This window comes from Anomalospiza imberbis, chromosome 3 (assembly GCF_031753505.1).
Source record: "Anomalospiza imberbis isolate Cuckoo-Finch-1a 21T00152 chromosome 3, ASM3175350v1, whole genome shotgun sequence".
Lineage (NCBI taxonomy): Eukaryota > Metazoa > Chordata > Aves > Passeriformes > Viduidae > Anomalospiza > Anomalospiza imberbis.
The window spans coordinates 105528803-105542928 of record NC_089683.1 but is presented as its reverse complement, the minus strand read 5'-3'; the positions used below and the strand labels follow the sequence as shown (position 1 = coordinate 105542928).

The 14126-nt window shown below is 50.4% G+C and overlaps 1 long non-coding RNA gene across 1 annotated transcript in view; it reads left to right on the top strand.

Moving 5' to 3' along the window:
- The window catches only part of LOC137471737 (uncharacterized), a 47409-nt gene that overhangs the window by 13253 nt on the left and 20030 nt on the right, over positions 1–14126 (top strand). Inside the window, exon 2 of the long non-coding RNA XR_010997810.1 lies at positions 4231–4326. This is a non-coding gene — a long non-coding RNA (uncharacterized lncRNA). The remainder of the gene's footprint in view (positions 1–4230; positions 4327–14126) is intronic.

Sequence of the window (14126 nt, the reverse complement as noted above, 5' to 3'; positions counted from 1 at the left end):
AGAATAATTAATGCTAATGACCCGCAGGAACCCTATTTCCTGCTAAATTATTAACTTGGGAAATCAGAAGTGACAGAAAGATTTCTGTGCTCCCATCTGTGTTGCTGCCACAGCTGAAGTGGTGAGGGCTGCAGTTCTAGATCTGGAGTATTGACTCCTGTCACTGCAGCCACAGGCCTTTGAGGTGCATTCCTTGCATTTGGAGCGTTCAGTGGTCTTTGGAATTAAAACTTTCACTTAATTCTTGGTGCTCACAGTTGCGAGGAAACAGCCTTGAGTTGAAACGCCAGCAGGCAAGGGAGAGAAGCCAATCCACGTAACCATGAATTTCCAGCTGAAGCCGTGCTTTGGGAGGGGAAAGGCTGATACCTGAGCCTTACGTTCTTGGGGCCTGCTACACTGACACGCTTCTGCAGCAGCGTCGTGTTTGTTGTCAGCTGGTTTGTGCAGGAAATACATAATGCTCTTAAAACGACAGATTAATTACCTTGAATAAACTGGCCTTGACAAGCTCTGAAGGTTTTCAAGCCATTTTCTCTCAGTTCTGAGCATGTGCCCAGCACTGCAGGTCCCCCCTTCTGGATGAGCTTGCTCGAGTGGGCTTCTAGTGGCGTTTGAAATGTGAGCTGGTGACAAAATTACAAGGTGGAAGGATGGCAACTAATCAGAGCACGGTGATGCCGTTCCTAATTAATTTACGAGCGGCGGCCACTGATCTGTGCCATTATTAGCAAACATATTAGTGCTGTTTGCAGGAGTTGCAATAAACACATGGAGCTTCTCTGGGAAAACTCTGCCACTGCCTCACCGCCCTCACAGGGAAGAATTTCTTCCTAAAACTGGAGCATTTGAACCCATAAGCTCCTTCTGGGAAGAAGATTTTGAATCCAAACCAAAGTACACCAACCTTCCAGCTGCTGGGGGGTTCAGGGAAAAGTGAAATATTCTTTCATTTGAGATCAGTGGAGGGCACTGCTGATAGTGGGGTACAGCAGCTGTCCGGAGCCCTGCTGTATCTCCCCTTGGCTGTTGGCAGGTTTGGAGAGTGGAGGGGGCTGTGCTAGACCTGGGATGCAGCAGGGGGGAGTCCTAGGGGCTTTGCTGCCACTGGGTAGCCCCCCAGCCCACAGCCTGGCACTGAGATTCCAGGCAGCACTGTGTCCCTGCCCTGTGGGAGCTGTGTGCTGGGCTTTGAGAGCTGTGACTGCCAGCACGCGCCACTGGCTGCATTTGATTCCCAGCAACAAACCCGTGTTTGGCTTCCAGGCCAGGAGCAGCCTTTGGAGAGAGACTGGGCTTTGGCTGGGGCTGAGACATGAATGGCTCCAGCCAGCCTTCCAAGTGAGGAAATTACGTTTTGGGGCTGGATAGGATTAGAGGAGGAGGCTCATTGCAGCTGGTGCATTCACAGAATCGAGCAAACTTTCATTTATGCCCCTTGCCTTGATCAAGGCTTAAGGGTTCGTCGCTGCTCTCTCATCCAGGGCCCTGTGGAGCTGACAGGGAGAGCAGCACCTTGGAAGCCTGGTGTTTTCCTGCTGTGCAGTGGGTAGATAATTTTCAAATTTGTGTCTAAGGGATGAAAAGAGAATAAATTTTGGCTGGATGCACATGTCCTGCAATTAATCTTTCACACTAATCTGTGATGAGCGAGATCTCGACTGAAGGTGGGATGTTTTTTAATCCCTGTTCATGTCCTGCCTGGCTCTGAGGCCTTGGGGTGCTCGGATCCTGGATATGGTTGGGCAGAGGCAGCATTCCTAGAGTAGGCTCTGTTCGGTCTCTGGAGGAATGTGAATTGCTCTGCTGCCAGTGTTTTTCCTGACCATCCAGTAACTTTGTAATTAATGTGTTAGCTTGTAATTAATGTGTTAGCTTGTTGCCAATTAACAAGCAAAACCGTCTTGGCTGCCAAAGGCTTTTCCACTCCCAGTGTATTCCCTTTTCTCTCCTGCCTTTCATCTCTGCAGTAGGGGGAATACCTCTGATCCAGCCATCTGCCCCTTCGCTCCAGGAACTGTTGTTGTGGCTCCTGGCCTCCTCCCACCTCAGAGGCAGCCAGCCCTCTCTAGGCTTCCCGTACTGCTCCAGGAGTTTTCTTCCTCCTTGCATCTCTGATCCTGCTTTTCTTTGCTCTTGGCTGCTTGCCCAGCTCTTTGGGACCATCTCCCTCCGTTTCAGACACCCAAATCCTGTTGCTCCATCCCAGATTCCCCTCCAGCTCTGCTCTCCTGCTCCGTTGCAGCACCAGCACTCGCTCACCGCATCTCATCCACCTCTTTATTCTCTCCATATGTGGTGTATGTGTCTCTGGCAGGATATTTATATAAATTCTTACTCACTGCCTCCATAAAATACCCATTCGGAGTGGGACTGGGTGGGGTGACCCAGATGCACAAGAGGGAATGTTTCATATCTCGAGAAGCACCGTCTGTGCCCCTTGGCAGCCCCTCCCGCCCGCCTATCAGATGTAGGGCTTAATGGGCTTAAGAATTAGAGCAGCTGCTTGGTGCAGAATTTATTGACTGGCTGTGCATAACGAGGGGAATTAAAATCCTAATTGGCTGAGCTGCTCCCTGTCACCTGGAGAATTTTTACTTTTTTCAGGGCTCCTGGGCTCTTCCCTCCCTCCTGCCTTGTTCAGGTCGATAGCCTGCCCCAGGGAATCACAGAACTCTTTAGGCTGGAAAGGGCCTTTAAGGTCATCCAGTCCATGTCCTTGGGATGCTGCCACCCTCTTCCCCAGTGGTCTCCAGAAGGAGGCAATGGTGACAATGGTGTATGGTGTCCAGGCCCCGCTGGAGCTGGCCACCTGCTGCAGCTTTCAGAGGAGGTGTTTTCAGTGGATTTCTTGGTGTCACCCAGCGCCATGCCAGCGAGGCTCTGTTGCACAAAAAGGATGTTAAAGTGTGCCTCTTGTAGCTGTGGCCACCAGGCCTTCCTGTTACCTCTCCTGGGAGCCAGAGACAGGCCTCTGCTCTGGGCTCTGCTGCAGCTCCCAGAGACCAGGAGAGGCTTTTCCTCCTGCATCCCTTGCTCTCAGAGAGCCTGAATGGGCACAGAAATGGCCTCACTTAAGGCTATGTCTCATTACTACATTAAGTCAACAACCACTTGAGTATCCAAGGATTTTGATCAAAGCTAGATATTGAAAGGGGGACAAAGAGTGGCAAACTTATTTGACTTCCACTCATTTCCAGAGCCTGTTGAGCACTCGGCTGTACTCCTCACTGGCCTGAAGTGTGTCTAGGAGAGCAGCCGCCTGCTCTCTGCTCCTCTGTGGTCAGAGGAGAGGCTCTAGGCTGAGGGGAGGGAGGGCAGCCACCTCCCTGCCTGTGCCTCGCCTCTGGCACCCAGTGAAGGAGAGGCCCCCTGTCCTTTCTCTGGGGACAAGGGACCTTGTGGTGTGGCTGTCCTGCAGGACCCCCCAAAAGCTCACAGGGATGCGCTGGTGGGAGGGGCACCAAGAGCTGCTGGGATCTCGAGTGTGAATAGTCCAGAAAAAGGCAAATCCAGATTTCTGCCTACTGCTTGGGGTTCAGTCAGGTCTCTTTAATTCCATTTTCTCAGAGTGCAGAAAGGCAACTGGCTTCTCCTGCCTACCTGCAACATCCTCTGGGGATGTGAAGAGTAAGGAGGCAGGAGGAGGTTCCAGTGTGAGCCTCAAACTAGTCCCAGTGCAAGCTCCTTGGGGACCTGCTGCAGGTGGGGTTTGCCACCAAAAGAACTCTGAAACTTTGGGCATCCATCATGCTGTGCCACATTTGCCGTCTTTAACACAGACCCTCTTCTGCCTCTGCCAGCCTTGTCAAGGCTGTGCTCCTGCAAGATGTCGGTGCCACACTGAGGTACCAGCACAGCAGCACAGAGTCTTTGGGATTTTTTACGTGGAAGTCGATCAGGATTTTGGATTCTGCTGGAGGCAGGATTGAGGGGTTTTACTGCAGAGCGTGTCGTAGTCAGCCCTGTCTCCTTAGTGCTCTGTACATAACGACGCTGTAGTAAAAATAAAAGTAATCTACAGTAAATGTATCCTGGGTCCTTATTTAATGATAAAACCCCCTCAGTGCAATGAAAATAAACTGTTAGTGAGTCTCAGTAGTGTCTACAAAGAGGGTACTATCTCTTGGATTAATATGAAGTCCCCTCCAACAATTCTCAGCGTTATTTGCTGGAAAACAGCAAGAGGAGCAGCAGCTTTCATGTGTTAGGGGTTTTTTTCCCTTGCAGGCACATCTAGGCATTGTCACTCTGGGCTGAATCAGACCTGTCTGAGCATTCACCCTCCTGTCACAGAAGAAGCAAAGGATGCGGCAAGGCTCAGAGGTACTCCTGCATTGCATTAAGCCCCACTTTTGTTACCATCCTGAAAACCCTTTGGAAATATGAAAGCAGAAACCTGTTCTGGCTGTGGCTGAAAGGCCATTGAAACCCAGAGAGCCCCCGAGTTTAACGGGGGAAGTCATGGTGAAGGCAGAGTGCAGCATGGGAATTTGCATTCAAGAGGGAGGAAAATGAGGGATTTGGGCAGAGAATAACTGATAGGTGCTGTGAATTCATTAAAAATGGGCTATAAAAGATACACTACAAGGTTCTGGTGGCAGACCAACAAAGCTTTTTTCTTCCCCTTCATTGTTTCTACTGTCACAGGATCCTCACAATAGCAGATAGTTTAGCCTTGTACTCACAGTTCGTTATCTATTCTTCTATTTATTAATGCATTCTTGGGTCTTAGTGATGTGATAAACCATCCACGCTTTTCTTTTATGGTTTAATAGGATTCTTCTAGAACCCCCTCCATGTTTACATAACCTTGCAATTCACAGTTATCTATCATTTATTTCCTACTTTGTGCACTCTTGATAAAGCCGCAGCGGTGAGGGGCGTCAATGCCCCGGCTGTGGGGTATCGCTCGTTTGGGCTCCTCAGCACAAAGCCTTCCTTAAAAAACAGGGTCTTTTCCAGAGGGCTGTCCCTCTGTAAGGGCAGGAGGGAACCCAGGTTTGGTGCCCTCCATCCCTCTACAGGAAGGTGGCCCAGGCTTGTGAGGGCCTCCAGGCAAAGAGACGGTCCTGTGAGCCCCCAGTGCCAGCCCCGGCCCCGTGAAGGGCTGAGCTTGACTTCAGTGGGAAATAAACAATTCAGTGCTTTCTCTGGGAAACGCCAGAGCTCCTTTCGAGTAGCTTGGCTGCTGGGACAATTTGCTGCCCAATGGAGCTGGGACATAAACTTTTTTTGTTAAACAGCCTTTGGAGAATGGAGCACCAGTATTAATGCAGGGCCCTTCTCCATCAGAGGCAGAAAATCTAAATATGTCATCTAAATATGGCACCAAACATTTATTAAGCATACCGGGAAAGGGATGCGAGACCTCATTTATGATTTCATTCATAATCCCTTCAAAATGAGTTGGTACCAGTATGTGATAAGTGGATTATGTGTTAGGCCCAAGTAAAGCCAGACACAATTAGTGCTTTAATAAACCGGTTGTATGCATTACTAACAACTAAGTCATAAGGGAATTGGCGTATTTACAAACCCTAATTAGTAGTTTGTTACTGTGATACCAAATTTAAACAAATCTGTAGCATTGCTGACCATCTGGGTTAGAAATCTCTGTTTTGAATTTAATTAGGAAATAGTTGTGACAGAAAATTGGTCCTTATTAGTTAGCTAACAATCAGCATTGCCCTAATTGAAATGAAGAACTGGCTGGCGGGTTTGTGAGATGTTTAAATACAAGCAGAGACAATCAAAAAATATTCTCTCACTTAGGACTTTGTGAGCTGTGGTGATTGATTAAGTAACATCCCCTTGATATTTTAGCAGCTAAAATGCAAATGACCCAGTGATGAACGTGCATGACAAAAAACCTGGCAATTAGAGCTGTGCATTTCTGGGATTGCTTTTCAAAGCAGTTCTGTGGGAGCTGGCCTAGTATGAGTGCTCTGGGAGCACCGACTGTGCCTTCACCTTCACCTTCCTCCCTCCGGGCATCCTCAGGAAGGGCATCGCTCCTCCTGGAGTGGGAGCCTGGCTGCCTTCGCAGGCCTGGTGCTTTCCCAGCGAGCAGCTCTAACCCGCCGCGGCACAGCCAGACCGGTTCTGGCACCCGGTGCTTTGGTGGGAGCTGGCTGCGTCCAAAACCTGCAGCTCTGCCCTGTCTGTGTCAAGCAGACTGCAGGTGTACAGTGGCTGAGCCGTGTGGGGAATGACATCCAGATTGTTTCTGGAAGCACGCTCAGGGCAGAAGTGAACGTCCCAACCTTGCCATCAAAATACAGACAGGCCCTTCAGATCACAGGCTGCAGTTCTTAATTCATTTGTGCTTCCTCCCTTTATGGTTCTCCACATGACTGCACAGGATGTTAGGATTCCCAGTAATGTTTCCAGATGAAAGAAAGCACACGTTGGCAATATCACCCGCACCAGTGCTGTTGTTGGAGCAGTACTGGATACCGAGGAACTCTTTCTGTCTTGGAACAGACAATGAAGTTTCTGTAGGGGCTTTAAATCACTAAATGTTGAAAGGAATTCCCCGACGGCTTCATCAGTCACTGTGTAAGATTGTTAGAGATCTCCGCTAGCTAATAAATTTGATTTGGGGTTTGTTTTGCTGGCATTTGCACAAACCCTCTGAGAACTATAGTTACTGTATTCCCATACAATATCTGAATTCCGAATTGAGATGCCTGTTCCCCGCTCCTCCGGGATGCAAAATAAACCTTTGCCACAGAATATGAATGTCGGTTGTTTTTCCTGATAAGCTGGTGCATTATTATTTGAGGAGATATAGTGTTTGACAAAACCATTTATTTTGTTTCAAATATTTTATTGAGTAATAAAACTCATTTGTGTTGCTGCCACATGGGGGGATTTGTGCCTGTTAGGCTGTAAGGGAGACGGGTGAAGGAATAGGGCCCCAGCCCTGCCATGTGTCCCTCAGTGCTGCTGTCCTGTCCTGCTGCGCCAGGCCGTGCCTGGGGAGCTGTGCAGGCAGGGGGGTGAGCTGAGCCCCCCAGCTCTCCCTGCCCCACCCACCAGGGTGCTGCAGGCTCAGGCGGCCGCACCAAAAATAAAGGCTGTGTTGTTTTCTGGGATGAGTATTTTTTTTTTCCTACCCAGCACTCACAAGTTTATTATGAATGATCCCTTTTCACTGATGTTCCCGTTCTGAATGGGGGAGCAGCAGTGTTTCAGTCTAGAAAAATCCCCTGTGATCCCCTGTGAGCAGAGCCAAGTGCAGCTGAAGGAGGGTGTGAGCCAGGCTGCAGCCACCCGGCTGGCCAGGAGCCCCTGGCCGTGGGCTCAGGCTGGGGGGCTTGGGCTTGCCAGCAGTGACAGGCAGGCGGAGTGTGGCTGGGCTCTGTGGATGCAAACTCGCCCTTCTCCCTGGCTTGCCTCTGAGCTGGGGTTCAGCAAGGTTTGCTGCAAACCCTGCTGTGTTTTGCTCTTTCCCTCTCCCACCCTGGCATCTCTCCTCTGTGAGACAGGACGAAGTGGAATTCTCTTCCAGCCCAAGGCTGCCCAGGCTTGGGGACACGATGCCCTCAGAGATGTCTGGGGCAGCCTGGGTAGGAAGGGGTTTGCTCAAGGGGAAGCCAGCAAGCCCTGGATTTGGATTTTTGCAGTGCTCTGCTGCTTCATGTCTCTGTTTTACATGAAGATGTTTGCTTGAAGGGCTCACAGCACGCAGAAAGGTTTGAGTTCTCCTGTTTTAACACAGTCAGAAGTGTCCTTTCTGTGGGTGGCAGTGCATGGGAGGCCCTGTGAGTGTCTGTGCAGATGTGCTGCTGTAGCTGCACCTCAGTGCTGGTGCTGGCAGTTCCTGGGGCCACCGGGGCCACCTCGTCCTTCATCCGCCAGCGGCTCAGGAGTGACATTGATGGTGTGCAGCAGGAGCCCTCCCGCCCACCCCCAGTGAGCAACATGACAGCTGCCACCGAGCTTTCCGAGGGGGTATAGGATTTAATGCCCCGGAAAATCCAGGACCCCGTGGAGCATGCAGAGCATTGGCAAATGGGGCGCACTGGCAGGCGCATGTCACCCTCAAAATGCGTGGGGAGCCTTTGCTGTGGAAAGCAGCACGTGGTGCTGCCACCTCCCCCAGGCCTGGGGCTCAGCCCCGGGATGACGTGACATGTCCTTGTCCTGTGGTGTCCCTTGTGCCATTTGCTCTGGGGAGCTGAATCCACGCACCCTGGGTAACGCAGGGTATTGTTCTGCAGTGCTGAGGCCCGGCCACAGGTGCTGCGCAGTTTCAGTGTTTGTGGTGGATATTCAGCATCGCTTTCACCTCACCCCAAAGCACGGATTGTTCCAGCCTGGTTCCAGCTGGCCAGGCAGGAACAGGGTGTGCAGGGCCTCCCACCTGGGCACCAATCATCCTTTTGGGGAGGTTTAAAAGCATTTCCTTTGATGGGTGCCTCAACCCACATGTTTCACTTCGGTATCCATCTGCCTGACGATGGCCTCAGGCACATTCACCGTGTTCGTTTTGGCCACTGCCAAGGTCGTCACCGGCGGGTGTGTGGGGACTCACCTGGGAGATGGATGGGAGGCATCACTTTCCTACAGCTGGTCATTAGTCCTCGCTCTGGAAAGGCTTAGCAATTCCGACCCAGTAAATTATGTGCCATTCCTCAAAAAAGTGGATAAATAAATGGGGCTAGAGCATGTCTTTTTTTTTGTCCTGAGCTTCGGTGTATTGATTTGGACATATTTCCAGGCCGGGAGTAATCAATTCTTGGGCAGAATAAAATAATTTCGGGCAAACTCTTCGAGCGACTCGTCATTAATTTTCCTTTGCCGGCGCTTGTTGGGACCGGGCGAGATGCGCTCGGCATCCCCGGGAGCAGTGCCCTGGGGATCTCCCGGGGCTGCCAGGAGGGAGGGCGGGGGCCGCCGAGACTAATGAATGCGCTGTGTTTGCTCATCTTTACAGAGTCCCTTATTACTGCTAATTGGGAGGGACAGTTCAAACAGGCACAGAGGAGCAGTTGTCGCAGAAGCGTGACTTGCTTCCTAAGGAGCGGCCGGGAGCCCCGCGCCCGTCCGCATCCCGCCTGTGTCGGGGACCCCTCCGGAGCCAAGCACCGCGGGCAGCACGGGGCGCCTAGCCGGACAGACGTGCAGCTGTCCGGGACGCGGAGGAAGTCACCGGCTGACGGAAGGGGTGGGCTGCTGGCTCTGCGCATGGGATCGGGAATGTGCTCCGCATTAATGTGCCCCGCTGCGCCCGGGATGCCGCTCCTGCAGAGCCCCTGGGGTTTGGGAGGGGGCACGCTGTGCCCTGCCTTGTTTTGGGGCTCCCTGGCAGGAGGGAGATCTCCCTTCCAAGCGTAGCTGTATCTCGCCTTTCCCGGTTATTTATACGTTTGAGTGTTCTCATCCAAGCTCATATTCCTTCATTTATTGCTGCTTTGCCTAATTAAAATCTTTTGGATTATTCCCCTGCCCGCCGAGTGCTCCTTGCAGCTGGGTACCAATTCCATTTCTACAGCAGGATTGACCCGCTGCACTCATTTTTAAGAGATTTTTTTAATATTACTTGGGGAAAACAGCTAAGCATAAATGTTTCGGAAATAAGAGGAGGATGGGCTTTGTTTCTCAGCTACGTTTTGGGTTTGTAGTGCTGGACAGCAAAGGGGAGTGGGCTCAGGGAAGCGGGTCCGTGGGAGTGCCAAGGGTAGGAAGGGCACTGTCCCTCTGTCCTTCCCGGGGTCGAGGGTGTCCCCTCAGGTTCAGCGTGTGCCCAGGCGTGCGGTGGAGCAGATGGGGTCCCCTGGGTGCGCTCAGGGCTGCTGCTGAGAGCTGGGAGAGGAGGGAGCTACTGCCTTGTTTTGAGAAATCAGGTCTGGCTCAAGCCTGAATTTTAGTTTTGCCTCTTCTTTTCTAATATAAAAATGGAGGTTTCCACAGTGAAAACTCAATTTCACTTTGAATGACTAATTTCTCTCCCTTAAAAAAAACCAAAAAACAACCAAACCTCCACATCTCCTGTTTGTGGTGCAGGAGGATGGAGATTATGTGCATCTGCAGCCTGGCTTTAAATATGTTCTAAAGGTGTATTGTGCACACGTTGTCCCTGAAGAGGATAAACCTAAGGGAACAATCTTAATCTCAGAAGTTTGCACCCACCGCTAAAGCACCGGCACAAAATACTCTGTGTGGCTGGAATCCTCAAGAGGAGCCCTAGCCCTGGCAGAGGAGCCAACAAGAAGCATTTTTTCCTCTTGCATGTGTGGCACAGATAAATCGAGTTTGTTTTGCAGCCTATTCTGCTTTAGATTTCCTGTGTCATAACTGAATGAATTTGTTGTTCATTGATACCTTAATATATAGGTTGTTGGGGAGGGATTTTTTTTTTTTCGAGGGGGAAAACAATGTCCCCTTCACTCATGCCTGAATGGATTCATTTATTCTCCATAGCCTCCGGAAGTCATTTATTTTGCCCTGCGACAGCTGCAGGGTCTGTTTGTGTAGGAGGGCTGGCAAGGCCCAGCCCTTCCTCCTGCCCGTGCCCAGCGCCAGTGAGGCTGGGATGGGTGTGGGCTCATGGCCTTTGGGAAGGGCTTGGGACAAAACTGCGCTTGGCCTCTCAGAAATGGCTCTGCTCTGCTTGGTGTGAAGCCACTGCACAGCACTGCTCCTCTCCTCTCCTCTCCTCTCCTCTCCTCTCCTCTCCTCTCCTCTCCTCTCCTCTCCTCTCCTCTCCTCTCCTCTCCTCTCCTCTCCTCTCCTCTCCTCTTCTCTCCGCATTTATTTCAGTCCCTCTCCGTGCTCTGTGAGTCGCTGATGGGTCCCAATCAGTAGCAATTTAATTAACATACGTGCCTTTGCAGAGGTTGTGCTTTACTGTAACTTAGCGGTAACTAGGGGCTGTTTGGTGGTAATGTGAGTTCTCTTCCATTTATTAAGGAAGGAAGGGAATTGCTCGCTGAGGAGATGTCAGTGTTGGTCCACTGTGCCCTGCGGCGCAGTTCAGTGAGGCCAGAAACTTCTGTGTGTTTCAGTGGCCAAAATAAATTTTAAAATCTCATGCTTCTCCAAAAACACTTCCAAACACTCTAAAGCCATTTCCTGGGAGAAACCAAACCCCACACATGTCCAGGCTCGGCAGTGCCAAGCCCTGTGTTTTATCCCTGCAAACCTGGAAACAGCTGTCAGAGCTGGTGTAGAAATGGGAAGGGAGGAACTCATGCTGCCGTTGTGTCAGGCGTGGCCACTCATCCTGTGGTCCCCTTGGGCACATTAAAAGTGTCCCTTAATGTCACTACTGAGCTTCCTTTGCTCAGGGGAGAAAGGTGAATTTCCTTCCTTCTCAGGGGAGAAGAGCATTGAAGGGAATGAAGAAGGAACCCCTCCATAGATCTGTTGATCTGTACTCAGCACAGTGTGTGATACCCACAGACCTGGAGCTGCTCCCCCACGCTCCCCCACGTGCCTTGGCATGTTTGACTTCCCCAGAGCCCCATGAACAAGTGTGTGCCGAGTGTCGAGCTGGACTGAAACTTCATCCCTCCCCTGCTAAAGGATTGCAGATCATCCATGGTCCAGCCAAAATCTCCTCCTTTCCCACTGTGCCTTGTCCCTTGGCATCTAAAAGAAAACCCAGCTCTGGAGGTTTGGGGTCGTGTTCCCAAATTCAGAGTCGGCTCACCTCCCGTTGTTGTCCCTACCTGTGCTCTGGTCACCTCCCCGGGCAGGGGCTCTGGGGCTCTGCTGCCCATGGGGACCAGAGCCAGGACACTTCTCCCTGTGCCACAGCAGCCCCATGGCAGCACATCCAGGGAGGATCTGTCCCCCTTGGTCCCTGGGGATGGGGACACGGCCTGGCCATGGCAGCAGGGTGCCCGCAGGTGGGGAGGGAGGATGGAGCCGCTCACCGGGCTCCACTCTGAGCTGTTCTCGGTCATCCCCGGGCTGCAGAGGCAGCGGCACCGGCCAGGTGTGCTAATCAGGAATAATGTGCGGCTTAGCAGAACTTCTCCATTAAAAGGTTTTGAGAATAATGTCTAAAATGAATGGCTGGGAAGGTGGGGAGGGAGGAGAGCCCCGGCAGACCCCGGCTCCGAGCACGCAGTCACGCTGCGCCTAAACCTGGAGCTGGGAATTGGTTTGGTTGTTTTTTTTTTTTTTTTTTTTTCATTTAAAATTCAAATGTCTGATGTTCTTAAATTGAACAAATGATATTTTAAAAAAATATATCAGGCTCCAACATCTGCAGATTATGATTTGCATTTTGAAATTGGCTGCTTGAATTGAACAAGGATGAATACTGTCACTCTTCTTTCATTCGCTCCATTTATTTAATGAAATGCTAGAGGTCAACCCTTTGTCCTTAAATTAGTTACTATAAAAATCTTTTTGTACTTTTCTGCTTGTTATGATGTCTTCTAAGCAGAAGAAAAGGTTGCCATTAATTATGTCTTTGTTGAATATGGATATCTATTCAGAGTTAGTTAAACCGTTTCAAACAAAATTAGCATTGAGCAACTCGAAGGCCAGCTTTAGGTTGGTTATCAAGAATTTTTTGCTAAGAGAATGCTCTCCTGCAAGTGTGCATTATCTAATATATTCAGCTTTCAGTTGCTAATTTTTTTTCCAGATGAAGATGGGCTTAATTGAGGTTGTGCTTTTAAGTTTGTAGAGCTCTTCAGCATCTCATACAAAAGCATCTAGAGGCTTTTCATTTGTCTTGAGTATGTTTTAGATGTACAAATATTATTTACTTTAAACTCCAAATCAAAAGGCATGCTGTAACTATTTTAAATAAAACATTATTCTCTGCTGAAATATATATAAATTCAAAGGGAGGCTTTTTTTTCATTATCACTTAATTTATGTGAAAGAGCCACTATTAGCAAATTTTAGGATAATACTGTGGGAGAGGTTTAGTAGCTGGTCTCAAGCAGGTATTTAGTTGTGTAATTTCCTCGTCAGAGACAGAGGCTGTGAGTTAGGGGTGAGACACAGCCCCGGTTTCAGGCGGTGCTCGGAGCTGAGAGCCTCTGGAGCGGGGCTTCGGGGATTACACCATGCTCCTTGCCCGGGGAGCGCGGGTTTTTGGGAACAGCCCCCCGGGCGGGTGCCTGTCTCTCTGCTGAGGGCTGAGGGCTGAGGGCTGGTCTGTCCTTCACTCCCTGCCAGTCCCAGGGCAGCCCAAGGTGGCTTTCGGGGGGTGACAGGGCTGGCTGGTTCCTGAGGTGCCCATGCCAGGGGTGAGACACTGCTGAGGCTGCTCTCTGCCTGTGCCGTGCCCCAGGCACCAGGCACAGAGCCCTTCCTTGCCCCCAGAAATGTTTCGTAACAAACCTAACAGAGGCAAGCTCCTTGTTGGATCACCCAGGCTCTGTGTGTGTGTGAGGCACCCAGGCTTTCCCGGCTGTGGGGCCTGGGCAGTGTGGAGGGGCCGGGCCGTCAGCAGCCCCGGGTGATCCAGCCCTGAGCCAAACAATAACAGGCTGAGGAGCTGGGAACGGAGAGGGGAGGAAAAGCTACGAGCGGGAAAAAGGAAAAAAAAAAAAAAAAAAACAAAAAACAACAAAAAAAAAGGAGACAATTAGGAAAAGTAATAAGAAAATATAAACGTGGTAGCGGAGGATTAGTCCTAGTCATTGGAAATGCAAATGATCTCCGTGCTCGCTCCCAACATCTTTTTTCTAGGCTTGTGTTTCAGAAAGGATTTTTCTCTCGTTGTGTTTTTTTTTTTTCTCCCTTTTCCTTCTCCTCAGAGCAGCAGTGCTGCTTTCCCAGCAGCATTAAATATTCCCCAAGCTGAGACACTAACCTTGTAATGCTTTTAGGTATAATATACAGACTTTTTTTTTTTTTTTCATTTTAAATGGTAGCTGATAATGACATTGTGGAGTAGGGATCCCGAGTCAGCCTTATTATCATGGTGTCTCCTTGAGCTGAACCTCTGAGAAATATGAAGGGGAGACCTTTTGGAATGAACAAATCCTTTAGTTGCCTATAATTATTTATTAAAATAGGCGGCCAGGATAAAGGCCGGGAAGGGGGAGGGAGGAGCAGCATTCCTCTCCCCGTCCGTCCCTCCGTGCTGGCACACGTAGATACACACCCGGGCAGCCAACAGGACCGCTGCCGTGGCCAGGCTGGCA